The sequence below is a fragment of the Gopherus flavomarginatus genome, chromosome 1, assembly GCF_025201925.1.
Source record: "Gopherus flavomarginatus isolate rGopFla2 chromosome 1, rGopFla2.mat.asm, whole genome shotgun sequence".
Lineage (NCBI taxonomy): Eukaryota > Metazoa > Chordata > Testudines > Testudinidae > Gopherus > Gopherus flavomarginatus.
This window is the reverse complement of record NC_066617.1, coordinates 166654142-166671488: the sequence shown is the minus strand read 5'-3', so window position 1 is coordinate 166671488 and position 17347 is coordinate 166654142. Positions and strand designations below refer to the sequence as shown.

At 47.3% G+C, this 17347-nt stretch overlaps 2 protein-coding genes across 5 annotated transcripts in view; one reads left to right on the top strand and one right to left on the bottom strand.

Moving 5' to 3' along the window:
* The window catches only part of CMSS1 (cms1 ribosomal small subunit homolog), a 385528-nt gene that overhangs the window by 290963 nt on the left and 77218 nt on the right, over positions 1 to 17347 (top strand). Inside the window, exon 1 of one of the 3 annotated variants that reach the window (XM_050961295.1) lies at positions 9230 to 9249. The exons of the other annotated variants lie outside the window; for them this stretch is intronic. The gene's annotated coding sequence lies outside the window, so the exon portion shown is untranslated. Of the gene's footprint in view, positions 1 to 9229; positions 9250 to 17347 lie in introns of those variants that run through there. 3 annotated transcript variants of the gene reach the window in all.
* The window catches only part of FILIP1L (filamin A interacting protein 1 like), a 320082-nt gene that overhangs the window by 280965 nt on the left and 21770 nt on the right, over positions 1 to 17347 (bottom strand). The window lies entirely within an intron of this gene.

Below are 17347 nucleotides of genomic sequence, written 5' to 3'. Positions count from 1 at the left end.
ATTAATAGGACGTTGAATATTTTTTGTACAGACAATCAGTTTACAATAGGAATTTTCTTCACTGGTTTATCAAGACCTTAGAATGGATTTCCATAAGTGTTTCATATAGGTTGCTTTTGAGGGTAAGCATGTCTGCTACAGAGTAATTTTTTTTCTTTCTTCCAAAACGTTTTAGTGATGATTGAGTTGGGAAAAAATGTGAGCTGTTATCAGTAAATATTTGAGGGGAAGCAAAAATCTGAAAGATTGTTCATCCTAGTAGATGTGATTATCTCTCAAAGCAGAAAATAAGAATATACCCCAGCTGTGTGTTGCTGGACAGTTTTGAATGGTTTGTCATTTAAAGAAAAGAGGATTTTGGGGGGGAAGGGTGTCAATCTGAATTCTTTGCTTATTCCAAGAGAATAAAAAAGCACTAAAAATTCCCCCAAGTGTTCACCCTGCAACATTCTAGCTACTGATTAAGTGTCATTAATCTGGTTCTCATGAGATTCCATTATTATGGCAGTTAAAAATCAATTGACAGAGTCCATTCTTATCACCAAGAAACTTTATATGCATCTGTATGAGTGACAGATTGCCAGAGTCAAGTACTCAGAATGCTTAGACTGATAAAGGACTCATTTAGAATCAGGCATCCTCAATTTTGCAGCTGCAGTGAATTGCTAGTGTAACCCACCTTAACCCTTGTAGGTCTTTGTCCCCTACTACTGACTGGATCGCGTGGGAGATTTGAGTCTGCCCGTTGTCGCCTGCCACAGGACCGAGTCCTTTAACTTGGTCAGCAGAGGCTCATGCTTTTAGATCCAGAGATCCCATGTTAATTCCCCACAAACCATCCATCCAGGGGGTTATCACAGTAGGAAAAAGCATGAATGAACTGCGGGCACAAGACTGTGATTTATTTCACTGTGGGCACAAAATTGTTTAAAAATCAGGGCTGCAATATTTACCTTTTCCCTTTCTTTAAAAATACTAGTATTTCTCGAGGTGCCCTTGTAATAGTGCGGTTCATATGAATTTTTCAACATATCACACTGGAAGAATAATCTTCAGCATTAAGGAAAACTTGGAACAACTCTTTGAATACAGGTTAGGCTTTCTTAACATACGCAGGAAGAAATCCAGGCCCTCGATGCTTTTGCCTTTTTAAAGAAAAACACACATAACGATTTACATGCACTGTGCACCTTGTCCTCACCCAAGCACAAAGGACATTTAGGTTGGGATGTTCAAAATGTTCAGCATTGGCTTAATTCTCTTCCCACTGAAATGAACTGGAGCTTTTACTATTGACTTCAATGGGATCAGAGCTGAGCGAACTCAGTGCTTTTGAAGATTTCACCCGTGGAGTGTACAAGCCACAGGATTTAGGGGATGTTGGAAAACTTGTGGTCTGCAGTTCTTTCTGTATAGATGTGCACATATGCAGGGCCGGCTCTAGGTTTTTTGCTGCCCCAAGCAAAAAAATTTTTGACTCCCCCCCGTCCCAGCTCTGGGCTCCCCCCCCACACTCCTGTGCTGCCCCAGCCCTGGGCTCTTCCCCCCCCACCCTCTGCCACGCCAATGCTGGGCTTCCCCCTTCCCCCCCACTGGTGCCCTCCCCCCACCCCCCTGCCGCCCCAGCCCTGGGCTCCCCCCTTACCCCTCACTATTACCCCCCCCACACCTCTTGCTGCCCCAGCCCTGAGCTCTCTCCCCCTCCTCCACCTGCACCCTCCTTCCGCCGCAGCCCTGGGTCACTGGGTAAATTCCTCCCAGGGCGGGTCATTCAGCAGAAATTTTGGATGTGCACAAAACACAGACAGGATTGTTTCCCATATGGTTACAGAGGTGCAGTAAAGTGGAACAATTTTCAGCTTGTGTGATTGTAGGATATCTGGATGCATGTAATAAGACTGTCCTCCATAAATGAGGAAAAGTTGAGGTGCCTTTATTATTCTTTTGTTCCACTCTTTCTTTCTATGGGGAATTTGCCAATGCAATATCACTCTCTTCCCTTTAAACAAACAAACAAACAAAAAAGGCAATGGCTGTTGAAAATAACAATTCCAGTCCTAATAACCACTGGGAAGCATTTCTTGCTCAGTTTTATCCTACTTTTTCTACAGCAAGTTACAGTGAATCAGTATATTTGATTTGGGAGAAATGAAGTAACAGCTGCCCAAACTGAGCTTGAGCACTCCTGAATTTTGAGGTGTTCAAATCTGGAAGGCAGGTGCTGGGTGTGTGTGTGGGGGGGAGGAGGGCGGCTGTGGGCTCCGTGGGGGAGCACGGCAGCATGTCTGCAGCAGCGTGTCTGGCGCTGCGCGGAGCCAGACACGCTGGTCTGAGTGGCACAGTAAGGGGGCTGGGGGGTTGGAGAAGGGGTAGAGGGTTCCGGTGGAGCAGTCAAGGGACAGGGAGCAGGGGAGGTTGGATGGGGTGGAGGTTCGGGGGGGCAGTCAGGGGCAGGGAGGGGGGGTTAGATGGGTCAGAGGTTCGGGGGGGCAGTCAGGGGACAGGCAGTGGTTGGATAGGCATAGGAGTCCCAGGGGTTTGTCAGGGGACAGGTAGGGGGTGGGGTCCTGGGGGCAAGTTGGGGGGGTCTCAGGAGGGGCAGTTGGGGACAAGGAGAAGGGAGGCTTAGACAGGGGGTGGGGTCCCAGGAGGGGGTGATCAGGGGACAGGGAGTGGGGGGGGCAGTTGGATGGGTTGGGGTTTCTGTGGGGGGCAGAGGGAGCGGATGGTGGCAGGGTGGGGCTTCCCTCCCCCTGGAGTGTCCTGTTTTTTGAATGTTAAAATATGGCTCCGTACCATTCACAGCACTCACAGCACACTGCCGCATGAGGTCCCCCTCCTTCCTTTCCAGTTGGTAGTGGCCAAGGGACTGCTGGGAAATGTAGTTCTTCTTCAAGTGATTGCTCATATCCATTCCAGTTAGGTGTGTGCGCCGCGCGTGCACATTCGTCGGAAAACTTTTACCCTAGCAACTCAGTGGGCCGGCAGGTCGCCCCCTAGAGTGGCACCGTCATGGTGCTCGATATATACCCCTGCCGGCCCACCCGCTCCTCAGTTCCTTCTTACCGCCCGTGTCGGTCGTTGGAATAGTGGAGCACAGCTTAGCTGACCTCCACTTCCCTAGCTACTCGTAGTTCTCGTATATAGTTATGCAGTTATTATCCTTTTATATATATATTTGTATAGTTATACGTTTTTTCTTTGCTAACATAGTTAGTTTAGTAATAGTTAGCGGGGTTCAGAAAGTAGCCCCTTCCCTGCACTCGGTGCCGGAGCCCATGCACGGCTCACCGGGTTTTAAAATGGGCTCGGCCTGCCAGAAGCCGATGCCGAAGGGAGATCTACATGACTCCTGTTTGAAGTGCCTCAGGGAATCACACTTGACAGCTAAGTGCCCCATTTGCAAGGCTTTTAAGCTGAGAACAAAAAGGAGCAGGACTTTCACTTACCCCTCCACCTTTGGCACCGAGCGATGATCAAGCGGCTGGCAGAAGCGCCTCCTCGGCACCGGACCCCGCCGGTACTGCCAAGGCCTTTCGGCACCGGCCGTCGCCGGCACCGAAGTCGACTCGACACCGCTCCCTTCCTCCGAGGTCGAGAAAGCCTACAGTTCCTGCTGGTGCCTGACGGCTCCCCGGCACGCGCCGTGGTTGAGCCCCCTGCTCCTGCTGCTTCCGTGCCACCTGCATCGCAGCCAGAGAGCTCGTCTAAGTCGGATTGCCCGGCACCAACACCTGCAGAGGCACCGATGACATCGGCACCGTCGATTCCAGTCCCCCAGGGCCATTGAATCCAGTGCCTGACAGCTCCCCGGCACGCGCCATGGTAGAGCTTACTGCTCCTGCTGCTTCCGTGCCAACTGCACCGCAGCCAGAGAGCTCGTCCAAGTCAGATCGCCCGGCACCGATGCCTGCTGAGGCACCGACGATGTCAGCACCGTCGATCCAGGTCCCACAAGGGCCGTTGAATCCGGTGCCTGACGGCTCACCGGCACGCGCCATGGTTGAGCTTACTGCTCCTGCTGCTTCCGTGCCAACTGCACTGCAGCCAGAGAGCTCGTCTAAGTCGGATCGCCCGGCACCGACACCTCTGAGGCACCGACGATGTCGGCACCGTCGATTCCAGTCCCACAAGGGCCGTCGAATCCGGTGCCTGACGGCTCCCCGGCACGTGCCGTGGTTGAGCTTACTGCTCCTGCTGCTTCCGTGCCGACTGCACCGCAGCCAGAGAGCTCGTCTAAGTCGGATCGCCCGGCACCGACACCTACCGAAGCTCTGACGACCTCGGTACCGTCGATCCCGGTCCCACGAGGGCCGTCGAATCCGGTGCCTGACAGCTCCCCAGTATGCACTGTGGTTGAGCCTGCTGTTCCCTCCACGCCGGAGACATTACCAATGGCGAGGGATCTCATTGCCATGACAGAGTCGATGCTGCCTGACCCCGGCACCGCCGGTGCGGGTAATACAGTCTCTTCATATGACCGTCCTCTGTCAGCACAGCAGAGCGGCACCGTTCATGATCACAGTCCCGCAGACGCTCCAGGTCCCGTCGGCACACCCGACACCATTTGCAGTCCCGGTGCTGTTTTCCTCATCGGTACTGGTCGCACTCGCCGCACCGGTCGGTATCCCGTTCGCCGACCCGCTACTATCGGCACCGTTCCGACTCCCCGCACCGCGACAGGTACCGTGACTCCCGTAGCCTCTCCCCGAGCCTCGAGATCTCAGTCGACCTCCCGGCACCGTTCTGGTTGCAGGTCTGGATCTCGTTCCAGGTACCGGTACGCCTCCCGGTGCCAGTCCCCGGTGCAGAGTTGGGCAAGGTCCGATAGAGTCAGAGACTCTGCCCATGCCTTTTTTTAGTACCTCCATGGCCATCCAGACACGCATCCGTGTCATCCCACATGCGCAGATCTTATGCTCAGGACCACGATTCTGATACGCCCCCCGACAACCTGAGGTGGAGGAGGTCCCAGAGGTAGAGGACCCGGTATGGGGCCCTCTAAGGGGTACGACTACTCGTCTGTCCGCTCTCCTCTCTGCTCACTAGTCTTTCAGTCTGTTAAGGAGAGGTATTGGTATGGCCAGCGGGCGCCAGCCCTGAAACCGAAGGAGGCTTGGCGAATGAACCTACTTGGCCGCCAGGTGTACTCTGCAGAGGCCCTGCAGCTCTGGGTAGCAAAGCAACAAGCCTTGCTTTGCTGCTATAATTATAGCACCTGGGTGAAGGTAGTTTAGTTTATGGAGTTTCTCCCTCAAAACTCCCACCAAGAGTTCGCTGCCGTCTTGGAGGATGGGGGAAAAAGGTACCCAGAGCGTCCCTCCAGGCCTCGTTGGACGCAGCAGACTCAGCAGCCAGGACTCTGGCCTTTGGTGTCGCCATGAGGTGCATCTCATGGCTTCATGTTTCAAACCTCCGGCCGGAGCTGCAGTATGCCATTCAGGATTTACCCTTTGTTGGTAAAGGCCTCTTCGCGGCAAAGACAACCCCAGGCTGCGAAGCCTGATGGACAATAGGATCCTAACGCGCTCTCTCAGCATGCATATGCCAGCGACCAAACGCGGGCCTTTCTGTCCCCAGCCGCCATACTCTGTGCCTAGCCAGAGACAGGACTTTGGCAAACGGCGAGGCCAAGGTGGTCGCAGACGAACGTCAGGACCCCTAAAGAGCCAAGGTCAAGGTCCCTCGCAATTACCACTGGGACCAAAGACGAACCTTCCAAGGTGCGCCTGAGGGCGGTGTACCAGTCACAGGCCGGGATCCCAATCCCGCTTTCTCCTAGCGTGGCCCCAGTTAATTTCAGATCGCTGGGTCCTGCGCACGGTGGAGCATAGGTACCACCTCTAATTTGTTCCAGCCCTGTCCCCCTTCAGGGACCCCTCTCACGAGCAATTCCTCATATAAGAGGTGCAGACGCCAACTGACGAAAGGGACAAGGGGGTCTACTCCCGTTATGCCCTAGTCCTCCACTCGAACAGAGGTCTCAGACCTTCCTAGTCCTGCGCGGACTCAATCAGCTTAGGATAAGGTTGAAGTTCCGCATGGTATCCCTGGGAACCATTATTCCATCCTTGCCTCCTGGGGGCTACTATGCCACCCTCGATATGAAGGACACGTACTTTCGCAACGCCATCTTCCCTCCGCACAGGAGATACCTCCGCTTTCTAGCCAACCGTCAGTACTTCTGGTTTACGGCCATAGTCGCCGCCTACCTTCGCTGATGTCGGATATGCGTTTTTCCGTATCTGGACGATTCGCTTATCCGAGGAGACTCCGAGACACAAACCACTCAGCACGTGGGCATCGTCACGGTCTTATTCACAGGTCTAGGCCTGATGATTACTATAGAGCAATCCACTCTGGTTCCCACGCAGAGGTTGGACTTCCTAGGGGCTATCCTGGTCTCCGACCTAGCCGGAGCCTGCTTATCACAACTGCGGTTTTAGGCGATGGCAACAATCATCCGAGGTCCGCAGACTTTCCCAACGACCTCGGCTCGCACTTGTCTCAGTCTCCTGGGTCCATGGCTGCCCGCAAGTTTGTAACCAAACATGCCAAGCTCCGCCTCCGTCCTCTCCAAGTCCGGCTCACCTCGGCGTACCACCCGGACAGGGAGCCAATGGTCATGGTAGTCACCGTTCCCTTGAGCACCTTAGGCTCCCTAGAGTGGTGGCTAACTCCCTCCCTGGTGTGGGCAGGGATGCGGTTCCATCCGCCCCAGCCCTCACTGCCCCTGACGACGGACGCGTCATCTCTCTGCTCGAGTGCTCGTGGTCACCTCCGAGCTTAAGGCCTTTGGTCTTCTCGGGAGCTGGCATTCCACATCAATGCCCCAAAAATGAGAGTAGTCCGCCTGGCGTGCCAGGGGTTCCAGCGGCAGCTGCGAGGCCGTGGTATCTCGGTGTTTACAGCCAACACAACGGCCATGTGCTTCATAAATAACCAGGGAGGGACATGGTCCTCCCCCCTTTTGTCAGGAGGCCATCCATTTCTGGGACTTTTGCATGGCCCACTCGATGGAGCTGGTGATGTCCTTTCTCCCAGGCGTTCGGAACGCCTTGGCGCTTTGACTCAGCAGGTCTTTCCTGTCTTACGAGTGGTCACTCTGCCCCATGTGAGGCATTCTGCTTTCCAGAAGTGGAGATTTTTCCTCACATAGACCTGTTCGCTCACCGCGAGAGCAGAAAATGCCAGATGTTCTGCTCCTTCCAAGGTCTCTCCTTGGGATCGATCTTGGACGCATTCCTGATGCCGTGGAAAGGGCAACTCCTTTATGCCTTCCCACTGTTCCCACTGGTTCATTAGGTCCTACTCAAACTCCGCAGGGGCAGAGCGCGCATCATCATGATCACTCCAGCGTGGTCCAGGCAGCACGGATATACCACGTTGCTCGGCCTGTCAATAATCGACCCAATTACCCTGCCACCCCACCCAGACCTCATCACTCAGGGCCACAACAGGCTTCGTCACCCGGACCTGCAGCCTCTTCGCCTCACAGTGTGGCTGCTGCGTAACTGAGCCGGGGTGACAGGAAGCCTTCCACCTGGTCAACGTACCGGGCCGAGTGGAAGCGTTTCTTCTGCAGGTGCAATACGCTCGATCTTGCTCCTACTGAGGTCTCGATCCCCTCTATTTGGCCTGCCTCTGGCCTTCAGCGGCAGGACCTGTCGGTATCATCGCTGAGGGTACAACTCGGCAGCCATCTCTACCTTCCAGCCAGGCTAAGGTGGACGTTCCGTGTTCTCACACTCTATGGGTTCGAGGTCCCTCAAGCGCTTGGAGCGCTTGCACCCTCGGGTGCGCCGCCCAGCCCCAACCTGGGACCTCAACCTAGTTTTAACCAGACTTATGTCTCCCCCATTCGAGCCGTTCGCGACCGGCCCTCTGCTATACCTGTCTTGGACGACAACTTTCCTTGTAGCTGTTACATCGGCCAGACGAGTCTCCGAGCTCAGAGCTCTTACAGTGGTTCCGCCGTACACTAGGTTTCACAAAGACAAGGTGCAGTTATGACCGCACCTGGCTTTCCTCCCTAAGGTGGTTTCGGCCTTTCATGTTACCCACAGCTCAACGCAATGGGTGCAACAATTGCACTCCCTGGACATCTGTAGAGTGCTCGCATTTATATTGCGCTGACAGAACCATTTCGTAAGGTGCCCCAGCTCTGTCACGGTAGCAGACCAAAGGGAAGGCTTGCTTGTTTTCCTCTCAGAGGATCTCATCTTGGGTGATGGCGTACATCCGCACTTGTTATGATTTGGCTCATATTTCCCCAAGCCACATCACCGTGCATTCTACCAGGGCTCAGGCTTCATCTGCCGCCTTGCTGGCTCGTGTTCCTACCCACGAGATCTGTCGCGCAGCTCCATTGGTCCTCGGTCCATACCTTTGCTTCGCAGTATGCCCTGGTTCAACAGTCAAGAGATGCTGTAGCCTCTGGCTCAGCAGTTTTCATTCTGCCACATTTCACTCCGACCCCACTGCCTACGTAAGGCTTGGGATTCACCTAACTGGAATGGATATGAGCAATCACTCGAAGAAGAAAAGACGGTTACTCACCTTTGTAACTGTTGTTCTTCGAGATGTGTTGCTCATATCCATTCCACACCCGCCCTCCTTCCCCACTGTCGGAGTAGCCGGCAAGAAGGAACTGAGGAGCGGGTGGGCTGGCAGGGGTATATATCGAGCACCATGACGGCGCCACTCTAGGGGGCGGCCTGCCAGCCCACTGAGTTGCTAGGGTAAAAGTTTTCCAACGAATGTGCACGCGCGGCGCACACACCTAACTGGAATGGATATGAGCAACACATCTCGAAGAACAACAGTTACAGAAGTGAGTAACCGTCTTTTCTTTCCCTGCTCGAGGGCTGGCTCTATAGGCAGGGAGCTAACCAAGGAACTATAGCTCTAAGGGCCTCTGTTGGTTCTGCCGCCCCTGCAAATGGGCTGCCCCAAGCAGGTGCTTGCTTTGCTGATGCCTAGAGCCGCTCCTGCACAATCTGCAGGTTTAAATTTTGCCACTCCTTGGTACCATAGCTACATATCCTTATTATATGTTAGTATCTTTGTAACCCAGGCACACTCTTTACTAATTTTTGTGTTTTAAATTTCTTTGACTAACAAGTGTATTTAATTACCACCAAACACTGTTTACTTCTTGCTGATGGATGGTAAAACCTTAAAGCCAGTTTTTCATAAACATTTCCAGGAACCTGGTGCAATCTTGACGGTGTGAGAACAGCTAATGAGGTCAGCCCTAATTCTTACTTATCTTGAGATTCAAGCCTTCCGCAGTTGTTCTTCAACAGTGAAATTCTTGGTTCAGAGCCAGTATTGAGAGATGGAACCACCAGGGAGAAATTGTGTAGTTCACCGATAGCTGATGGCACTGTAATTTGGGAAAGTCAAAATTCTGAAAGCTTCGCAAAGCAGTAATCTGGGATGCAGCCATTTTATCAAGAGGCAGTTGTGAAGCTTTTGACACTATATGGTGTCAAGACATAACTGAGGAGTAAGTCACAGACAAGTTCTGAAGACCTATAAACATTCTGATAGTGGTGCTGGAACAATTTGTATAGTGGGGATGCTGAGAACCATTGAAGCAAACTGTAAACCCTGTATACAATGGAAACAACTTCAAAGCCAGCGGGTGCAACAGCATCCCCAGCACTCCTCGTTCCAGCACCCGTGAGAGTGTGAAAGGACTTGTCTAAACTGGCAATTTACAGCACTGAAACTTTCTCACTTGGGTGTGAAAAAACATCCCCCTGAGCTCAGCAAGCTTCAGTGCTGTAAAGCACCAGTGTAGACAGTGCACCAGCACTGGTAGCTACGCTCCTCATGGAGGTGGGTTTTTTTAGAGCGCTGGTGGAGCTCTCTCCCAGCGCTGCGTTGTGACCACACAAGCCACGTTAAAGCGCTGCTGCAGTAGCATTTTAGCGTTGCCAGTTTAGACTAGCCCAAAGAAGATGCATACTGAGCAATTCGTGGATGAATTAGATGTCTAGTCACTCATCTTTTAGAATCCTTACAAATTTGCTAATGCTTTCATAAAGGGTCTGCCTAGTCCTGTTTGTTAGATACCTTCTTTAGTTTTCTTCAGTTTGCTTTCCTGGTTGTCCCATATTATTGCATATTTTAAAGTAGATTTTAAAAGAACTTGAACCAGTGCCCAGAGCTACGTGTTTGCAAAGCAGCTTTGAAGTACAGGTAACTTTAAACTTGAGGTCATTTGAAAAATGTTGCTCCAGGGACTCAACCATTAAATATTATCCCAGCATTTCCTTAGATATTTTACAGGAACTGTGCAGTTCCCTATAGTGAAGTGCAAAAGCATTTGTATTGTCTATTTTATAAACTGCAGGATTATATGCATAGGTTTTTTGGAAAGACTTAGTGTTTTACAGGAGGAGGAAAATCCAAATTTGAAGCTAATGTTTAGCAGAACATTGATTCCTACTATATGAACAAGTAATAGACTTCATAAATTATATTGTCACTGAGAATAAACATGTTCTGGCTACATTTCCAATTTAAAAAAATCACTGGCTATCTTATTCTTCAGTTAATCCCTCCATTTAAACTCCTTGATGTCTCTTGAGTACATTTTTTGTCATAGCTGAAAGAGATGAGTTGGAAGGGAATAACTGACTTTTCTACAAGCAGCATGGGACCGTTTCTTAACTTCATTTAGCTAGGTCCTTAAATGTTGATGAGGCATCTAGTTCACAAGCCTTTCAGACCAAGAACAATTATCCCTCCAACTCAACCTCCTCTTTTCTTAATCCAGGGCTGCTGGAACAATTTGTATAGTGGGGATGCTGAAAGCTATTGAACCAAACTGTAAACTCTGTATATCAGCGGTGGGCAACCTGCAGCCCGTCAGGGTAATCCACTGGTGGACCACGAGACAGTTTGTTTACATTGTCCGTCGGCAGGCATGGCGGCCTGCAGCTCCCAGTGGCCGGGAATGGCAAAGTGTAGCCACTGGAAGCTGTGGGTGGCTGTGTCTGTGGACGGTTAGTGTAAACAAACTGTCTCTCAGATCGCCAGCAGATTACCCTGACGGGCTGCAGGTTGCCCACCACTGCTGTACATAATGGAAACCACTTCAATCCAGGGGATGCGGCAGCACCCTAGTTCCAGCACCTATGATCCCCGTACCCTTAATCTACCCAGGAAAGCCTGTTTGAGTATGGAAAACTGGAAATAGTATTTTTTTTAACACCACGAATGTGCTAGGTGCATTGTTTTTTTCATTTTTGTTCCACTCTAGACTTGAACTAGTATTGCTTAATCTACAGTATCACTATGCAGTGCTGAGAGAAATGTTCTTTGTAAATATAATTGTTGCAGTTCTGATTTGTCAATAGAGCTGTTTCTTTTATTGTGCTTTAGACTGAGGAGACAAGATGCTGGCCAGAAATACATCAAGGATAATACTTACCTTTTTCCTGAATACATAAGGAACATTTATCTCAGTGGGCTACTGGGACTATTTGAATGGATTTTGGAAAGTTTCTTTATTTTAATGGCTCAGGTAACTCTCAATAATATTCCACCTCATTGCAAGAAAGCTCCTGAGAAGCCTGAGCACCAGTAGAAACTACTGGAGAGGTGGGGTTTTTTTTGGTGGTCTGGACTTAGTGCTTCAGGGTGGGGGCATCTCTTCCAGTGACAACCAGTTGCATGTACAGTATATTCCCCATCAGATGTGCTGCTAACACACCACTTATGCTTGTTACTGTGCATGCTGAACATTATGAAAATGCTTAGGGGGTTGTGTTGTATTAACCATGGTAATGAATAATGTACTGAAATGATTCTTTATTTAGAGTACTGTTATGTTCTCTTTCTGTAACTGGCAAGGTCACTCTTCAGAGTTGGCTAACGTACATTACATCAATTTCTTAACTGTTTTTCCTCATGGAACTTCAAATGTTTAAAGTATTTTTAGTGGAGACAATCTTGACCACTCTTTAGCTGTTGTAAAGCACAATCTGACCGATGGTGACATACTACCGGGGAAAGTTGTCATGCCATTTAGATATAACCAATAAACATCTTACTCCAAAAGCACTAGAAAAGCCAAATTGTTAAACTGAAGTGAATTGCTCTCTGTGCTACTTTACAATAGGAGCTGACATGAAATGTCAGTGGGGGATTAGTACATGCAGCCTGCTGCTGTCAAGGATTGCGGTTAAGTACTTGTGCCACTTGGTCAAACCACGATGTCAAGCTGCGGTGAGTGCTGAATTGCTAAAGTCGCCTCAGGTTACTTAACTTGGGTTTGTACGCAAGCGGGGGAAGGTGATTGACTGGCAGAGTTACTCAATCAACACTGATCTTAGAACAAAGTCAAAGAACAGGCTCATTTGAAATAATATTTCTTCTTCCCGATGGTTCATCAATGGCAACAGCATCGCGGGGGGTGGGGAAGGTGTTACAGTGAAAAGTAATTCCCACAGCATTGCCCCAAGAAGGAATAAGTCTGTTAAATTGCCATATTTAAATTATGTTAATTCTTCTTGCCACCTGATTTGGATAGATTCATGGTTTCTCAGCCATACTCAGAGTTGATAGAAATGCTTCTCTAGACATCCGTCAGTGGTTCCCTTACTATCACCCAGGAATGTGTGAACAGATTTTTACTATTGCAAGAATCTGTTTGTACCACACTTCTTCCCCTGAACCAAACCTGAACCTTTTGAAAGACTTGAATCTGTACAGCAAAGGAGCTCCCTCCCACTGACCTCAAACAGGTCCCCAGCTCTCTGATGGCTACTCTTCCCAGCCCTGTTCCTCCCTCATAGCCCTGTCTGCTTGCTCCCTCTCCTCAACATCCTCCCCATGCTGCTACATTACTTACCCAGGCACAACTTTTTCCAGTGAAGGATCCTTCTACCTCTCTTTTAAGGGAAGAGTAAGCAACTTGTGTTTTGGGCTGTGTGGCATTAGTAATAATAATGCAGTGAATATTGGTTAAGCAACATTGCTGCTACTAAGTTTGGACAAAGGTACAAGACTAGCCAGGGATCCTCTTAAACCAACCACATCTTATCCTTTTATTTCTCAAGTGAAACAATAAGGCTTAGTTCTGTAGTGGCAGCACAGTTATAGGAGTGAGGCGGAGAAAGACCCATATCCCTGTTTACAACAGGGCTGAGCTCCCATTGAAGTGAAAGTCAGTACACAGCTGGCTGGCCTTTTTCTCATCTGACAGTCTTCCTCTCCCTAGCTTAATGATCAATATGGGGTTCAATCTTTGCCCTGTGCCTTGGCTGCATCTCCAGGACATATCTGTAATTCATTTTCATGATGTTCATTTAACTTGTTCTCTGACTCATGGGGTACACAAGACATCTGTATAGGGCAGCTGAAACTCCACAACAAATTAACACATGCATAACTGAACAGAAGGTGTGCACTAAATATTGAAAAATAAGGATACTAATCCCAAACTGGTCATTAAGGTAAGGCGGGGAAGTGGTTGCTGGCCATTGGTGGAAGTCAGATGGTTTGAGTGAAAACGGGGAGGATGCTGAAGTGAGGTAAGCAGCTACAGAGTCCCCAAAATTGTAGGAACGATTGTATTGGGTCACCTAGTCCATGCCCTTGTGCTGCCATGTAAGGGTTCCAGACATCAGCTCTGTTATCCTGATCATGGGCTTTTGGGGAAGGAAGGTGAGCACCCAATGAAATTTTCTAGCAACCACTTGAAACAGTTGGGAAAGTTACAGGTAAGGAGCAGCTTCCAAACCCTCCTCATACTCAGGAGGCTGCTGTGACACTAGAGCCTTTGAGGAGGAAAAAACACATTAATGATAACAAACTATCAGCAGGTCTCTGAGTATCCCCTCCCCTCAGCTGGCTCTAAGGCAGTTTGTTTTTGCCAAGTCAGTGACCTCTCCTGCACTGGTTACAGAGGAGCAAGCTGGAGGTCTGTCATGTCATGAGAGAATAAATGAGAGAACAAATAAATGAGAGAATAAACTGAGTGGATCAATTAAAAAGATAGATTGATTCATGGTGGGTTGGAATGTTTAGGGATATTTTTAATGATATCCTTATACTGAAACTGTCAGTTTATCCCTTTGCACCTGTGGCATATTTCACTGCTGGCATTAGGCCACAAGGGTTTTTCATTCAAAGAAAGTATGCTTAAAAAAAGAAAAGAAAAAAGTAAATAGAACGTTCTTAATGTGATAATCACTAGTTATGAAAAATGGCATTCCTGAGTTTAAAAGAGAGAGGATGTCTTCTGGAAGGAAAAGTCCTGCATTTCAAGAGTTAGGGTCAGATAGATTTTCTGCCAACCCTTCTTCCTACCCCCAGCTGTGTGCTCATGCTCAGATTTGGCTTCTTTCAGATGATATAAAAGAAAAAGAAGTTTTTACCCTACATTCTTTGAATTCTTGAATTCAACATTGGGTCAGTTGTGTGCATCCCAAGTTGCTGTCTGTGTTTGTTCATCAGATTATATTTATATTTAAATATGTAAATATGTTTGTTTATATTTGAATTCTGTGAGTTTATCTATGAGCTGGAGTTCTGTGAATTAGCTAATCTGAGAAGCCAAGCTTTTTAAAAAAGACAATGTGTGTAACTCCACTTATGTTTATATTTGTAGATGCACAGACACTGAAAGCTTAAGAAGCAGTCTTAAGTGCTGTTGAACTACTGTTGAACATAAAAAAAAAATATTTTTCTGTCCTTAATAAGCTTTGTTATATTTTCCTTATATTTGTTATGAGTAAGGAGGCACTTCTCATATAAGCTCGTATGTCCAGGTGCTCCTGTTACACTGCAAAAAAATTACCCTTTGCGTTAGTATTTTTCTTGTTCTCAGCTAACAGATGATTATTAAAATTTATTTAAATGTTATTTACTCGCTCTGCAGTTAATGCATAAAGGCAAGGGAATAAAGCAAACTGTTCATGCCCTTTGAAATGTAAGGCTAGATCTGATTACATTTACACCAGCATAGATTAAATTGGAATTTGGCTGGTTGCCTAATGGTGGAAGTGGCTGTATGCAGCTTGGTGTATGAAAGGCAGGCAAAGGGTGAGGATGGGGAACAGGACTTGTAAGATCGGCAGTACACTCTTGATATTCTTTCTGTGTATTTTTTAGCCTTTCTAAATAATTATGGGTGACAGTCAGTGTTGGCATATTTCTGCTCCAATTGAAGTTCACTGACTTCAGTGAAAAGTGTTAGGCCAATTGCTGGCTGCTTTTGAAAATCTCCTATAACTACAACACTCTCCCTGTTCAGAGTGTGGTACAGACTTTAAGGGCCTGATTTTGCATCTCTTGCTTCTGTTGGCGAGCCCTTATCAATGTGAGCAGTGCTACTGAAGTCAAGGGGATACTGCTTTTCGGAATAAATGCTTACGAACTTGAATATGGATTGCACAACTAGGCCCTAATACTTTGAATAAACGTGCTAATGGTGAGCACAGTGTGCCCCTGCAGTTGGTAGCGCCACAAACGTACTTTAAAAAAACAAAACAAAACCAGCAACCAGGGAAATTAAATGCAGAACTACATATTCTAATTGCATCATTAATGGTGGGATTTTAATTGCATTAAAGTCATCTTATTTGAATGTATTGTTCCCACTGCAGCGATAGTGACATTACACATATGTAATAAACATTAGGGATCATTAGTACTTGTATATAGCATGCTACATTTTTAAATTACTGGACAAAAATTAATCCTCACATCTCCTGTATGAGATAATTAATAAAATTCGTGTGATTTAGTGAATGGGGAGCTGAAACTGGGAAATGGAAGATCTGGGTTCTTTTACTAGCATTGCCACTTACCAGATATGTGACTTTAGGCAAGTCACTTCACCATTCTGCACTTCATCCTCTATTATGGGGATAACTTACTCTCCTTTGTAAAGCATTTTGCACTTCTGTAACCACTTTCATTTGTAGATTTCAAAGTATTGTTATTTATCACATTTACCTAAGTTCAAGAATGCACAATTGGACTTGCTGTTTGAACCATAAGTTTGAATGCCCTGATTTTTGCAGGATTAGAATTTCAGTCTTAACATTGCACAGTATTGTCGCTTGTTTTAACATTGCTTTTGCATTTAGTGCACACTGCGGTTGAGTTGGAATGGCAAACTAACATTACAGCTAAAGATAATTCTGAGAAGGGGGGAAAGAGCCAAGCTTACAGATGTGGAACTTGGAATGGTACTTGCCCATAAATAGGTGTCACTCCATGAAGAAACAGGATACAAGTTCTAAAACAGTGTTAATGTCTACAGTCAGGGGTTTATATTACACTCACCTTCAGCATGGGTTCTGTTTTCACTGCTGATATCCAGATATATGACTATTCTAAGAAAAGTGGCTCATGGTTTTTCGAGATTTGTCACCAACCTGTTTATTGACAGATCAATCCCTTCCCATGCAAGCCAGCTTTAAAGGCAGATATATTATAGTAATAATGGCAGCAACTGCTTTAATTAAGGTTGCATAATAGTTTCATATCTGACTCCTGTGTTTTCAGTTGCTCATAATTTTTTGGCTGAAATTTTCCTGGCCTTGTCTGTGGCTGAAGATGTGTTTTTTTGTTTTTGTTTTTTTTTTAAAGTTTGAGCAAAAATGGTTCAGCCATGTTTTGAGTACTAACAGACTATAAAAATATACTTTTTGTATTATCAATAATCACTGATTTTTTAAACAAACACCCTCTTTCAGCTGAAGCATCTTGGGTTTGAAAATTTGGATGTGACTGAAATAGCCAGACTGATAAACCGAATGCTCCAGCGGCCATTGTTTTTGACTTAATCACTTGATGTGATTTTTCAAGGCTGAAATTGAGCATGGGAAGTAGACATTTCCAAGTCCATTCATAAAGAGAACTAAGGAATTAATGCATGTTCATCTCCAGCTAATTTAGCTGAGTAGTACATTGAAGTATATTGCTGAATATTGGTAGGGAGACCTGGACTGGGGAAAGTCTCCTGAATGCTTTGCAATGTTCAGAGGCTTGGTGGGACGTCTCCTGCATAACCTGGTAAAGTGTGAATGTTTGATGGCAGAATGTGTACAGAAAAATAACGGGGACGATTGCATCTTTCCAGTCCACACAATGCCTGGCCCTTAGACATGGTTTTAGTTTTGTACTTCCATAATCGGTAACTCTTTATTTTTGAAACAGGCTTATAACATAGCTTTGCTTGATTAAAATGTTTCTGGAAAATGTGGATTGCACCAGTAATGTGATCACATTTTTTTAAATATTTGATAAACCTGTTTTATTTTAAATTAATTGTTAGTAACTCTCAACTTTTATGAAAATATATATAATAAATTAGAAG